Here is a 4,063-nt window from a genome sequence, read left to right on the forward strand (position 1 = left end):
TACAAAAATGAACTCAAGATGGATTAAAGATTTAAACATAAGATCTAAAACCAGAAAAACCCTAGAAGAAAACCTAGGCAATTCCATTCAGGACATAGGCATGGGCAAAGACTTCATGAATAAAACACCAAAAGCAATGGCAACAAGAGCCAAAATTGACAAATGGGATCTAATTAAACTAAAGAGCTTCTGCACAGCAAAAGAAACTATCATCAGAGTGAACAGACAACATACAGAATAGGAGAAAATTTTTGCAATCTATCCATCTGATGAAGAGCTAATATCCAGAATCTACAAGGAATTTACATTTACAAGAAAAAAACAAATAACCCCATAAAAAAGTAAATGAAATTTTTTAAATTTTAAATTTAAATTTTAAATTTAAAGTATAATAAAATGTTGAACTAGAACTTAAAGTATAATAAAAATGTTGAAAAAAATAGGTAACACCATTAGAAAAATTTTAAAAATTTAAAATAGAACTATTATATAATTCTAACTTCTCTTTAGTATTGAGAAATCTTTTTCCTGGCTCTGTGACTTATGAGTTGGAAAATGCATTTATAAATTTTTTCATAGTAATATAACAAGAATTTAATGTCACTATGCAATCGTTGGAAGCACTCCAATCAGAAGTTAACAGTTTAGATTTGGTCATACTTTAAATAATTGTCACACTATGCACATTTAAGGCCCAAAAAGGTGGAATCTGTGCAATCATTGGTGAAGAATGTTGCTTCTACGTAAAGCACATGAGACAAATAGTGTCTAATCTGCCCTTTTAAAAGACAAGATAATCTCTCTCCATCAAATAAATGAGGCTCAACAATTTTATTTGACTGATTTATTTCCAAGGATGAGAGACTTCGTTAATGGGAAATGGTGCAATGTGCTTAGATTTGTTGGGTTTTTCTTCTTGCTTATTTATTCTTGTTTTAATCTATGTTATTTTCTACCTTCGTAAATCTCTTGCCACTCAGTTACTTGATTTTTCTCTCCAAAGCCACCAAATTAGGCATTTAATACGTGAAACTTCTAGAGAAGTTCCAATATGGAAGACATGAAGGAGTTAAAAATATACCACTCTGGTATATTGACTATTTTGAATTATAGGCACTTGAAAAAACAGCAAGTACAAGAAGGTCATTCTGACCTATTATCTGTTTTTAAGAGCAAGAGATGTGAATGGTGCCTTCCCCACACTGGAAGAAAGGCAACAATCTTATCATCAAGATGCGAAGCTGAGACCAGAGGCCTCTGTATAGACCTGCTTAAAATAATTCTTATTACAATTCCTCCAGGTAAAGAATCAAGATACAGAGAATGTCTGAGACTCGGGTCTCAACTAAGGTCTCAACTGAAGGCTTAACATGGGAAGGTTCCTTTTCCAAGCTCATGTAATTGTTGGTAGGATTCAATTCCCTGCCTAGGTTGAGATGACTTCAGTGTTGAATTATTTTAAACCTTTAAAGATTACTACCAATCCTTTATTAATGTCTCAAAACAACCAAAACAAAAGCAAACAAATAAATAAAAAAACAGAGAAGAGATCACTTTTAATGCATTCTTTGAGACCATTTTATCCAGATACCATAACTAGACAGACATTAGAAGAAAAGGAAATTACAAACAAATATACAAATATAGCTTATGAATATAGAGGCAAAATTCCTCAAGGCAGGACTTCTTTAGTGAACAAATCAGCAATGTATAAAAATGATTATACATTGTGATCAAGGGTATTTATCCCAAGAACTTTGGTTCAACATACAAAAATAATTAGTGTAATGCACTATATTAATGAAGAACAATAATCACACTGTCATCTCAAAAGATACCAAAAAAGCATTTGACAAATTTAAAACCCATTTATCATATAAACATTCAACAAATTAGAGATAGAAGGGAACTTTCTTAACGTAAAAAGGGCATCCACAAAAATTCTCATCATGTGCTATTATGAATAGCTCAGTAGTTTCCCCAAGATTGTAAACAAGACAATGATGTCTATTCTTGCCACTTATATTCAACATTATACTGGAGGTTGTAGTGAGGGCAATTAGGCCAGAAAAACACAGGTAAAACACTCATATTGAAAAGAAAGAATTCAAATTATTTCTCTTCAAAAATAACATGGTCTTTTGTATATAATATCTAAGGATATACTAAAATATGATTAGAACTAAAAAAAATCAACTTCAGCAAGGTTGCGGCATACAAGATCAATATACAAAAATTAATTGTATTTGTATACTGTAGCAATGAAGAATCTAAAGGTAAAACTCAAAAAACAGTTCCATTTAAAATATCATCAAAATATACTTAGGAATAAATTTAACAAAATAACTGCAAGATATGTGCACTGAAAACAAAAAGGCATTGAAAACATTTAAAGAAACTAAATAAGTGGAAAAATATTTGATGGTCATTGATCAGAAGGTTTAATAGTCTTAGGATGGCAATACATTCAAAATGGATCTGCAGATTCAAGACAATCCATGTTGAAATCTTAGCTTTCTAGGCATCACATTACCCAACTTCAAACTATATTACAAGGCTACAGTGACCAAAACAGCATGGTACTGGTACCAAAACAGATACATAGACCAATGGAACAGAATAGAGAAATCATAAATAAAGCCACACACCTAAAGCCATCTGATCTTTGACAAAATTGATAAAAATAAGCAATGTGGGAAGGACTCCTTATTCAACAAATGGTGCTACTAGCCATATGCAGAAGAATGAAACTGGACCCGTCTTTCACCACATGCAAAAAATGACTCAAGACGTATAAAATATTTAAATGGAAAACCTCGAACTACAAGAATCCTGGTGATCCAAAACAAAAACAAACAAACAGAAGAACAGAGAAGCAATCCCTTCCAATGCAATTTTCTGAGGCTATTTTACTCAGATACCACAACTAGACAGACATTAGAAGAAAAGGAAATTACAGGCAAATAGGACTAAAGAATATAGAGGAAAAGTCCTCAAGGAAACACGAGTAAACAAATCAGCAACATATACAAATGATTATACATTGTGATCAAGGGTATTTATCCCAAGAACTTTGGTTCAACATACAAAAGTAATTAGTGTAATGCATTAAGTTAATAAAAAACAACCACAATGTCAACAGCCCAAAACCACCATTTTGGACATCAGCCTTGAGAAAGAATTTATGACTAAGTCCTCAAAAGCAATTGATACAAAAACAAAAATTGACAAGTGAGAGCTAATTAAACTAAAGAGCTTCTGAACAACAAAAGAAACTATCAACAGAGTAAATAGACAACCTACAGAATGGGAGACATATTCACAAAATATATATCTGAAAAAGGTCTAATATTCAGAATGTATAAGGAATTTACACAATTCAATAAACAAAAAGCAAATAGCACCATTAAGAAAGCGAGCAAAAGACATTAGCAGATACATCTCACAAAAAAACACAAGCAGCCAGTAAACATATGAAAAAATGCTCAACATCAAAAATCATCAGAGAAATGCAAATCAAACCCACAATGAAATACCATCTCACACCAGTCAGAATGCTTATTGTTAAAAAGCAAAAACAACAACAACAACAAAAACCCCAGATGCTGGCAAGGCTGCAGAGAAAAGGGAATGCTTATTGACTGTTGATGGAAATGTAAATTAGTTCAGCCACTTTGGAAAACAGTTTGGAATTTCCTAAAGAACTTAAGATGGAGCTACTATTTGACTCAGCAATCCCATTACTGGGTATACATCTAAAAGAAAATAAATTGTTCTAGCAAAAAGACACCTGCCCTAGTGTGTTCATTGCAACACAATTCACAATAGCAAAGATATGCAGTCAACCTAGGTGCCTACCAATGGTGGACTGAATTAAAAAAAAATTGGTCCATATATACCATGGACACAGCCATGAAAAAGAATAAAATCAAATCCTTTGCTGCAACATGATTGCAGCTGGAGGCCATTGTCCTAAATCAATTAACACAGGAAGAGAAAACCAAATACTACATGTTGTCACTTGTAAGCAGGAACTAAACATTGAGTACTCGTTGAAATAAAA

Source organism: Pan paniscus, chromosome 16, assembly GCF_029289425.2.
Source record: "Pan paniscus chromosome 16, NHGRI_mPanPan1-v2.0_pri, whole genome shotgun sequence".
Lineage (NCBI taxonomy): Eukaryota > Metazoa > Chordata > Mammalia > Primates > Hominidae > Pan > Pan paniscus.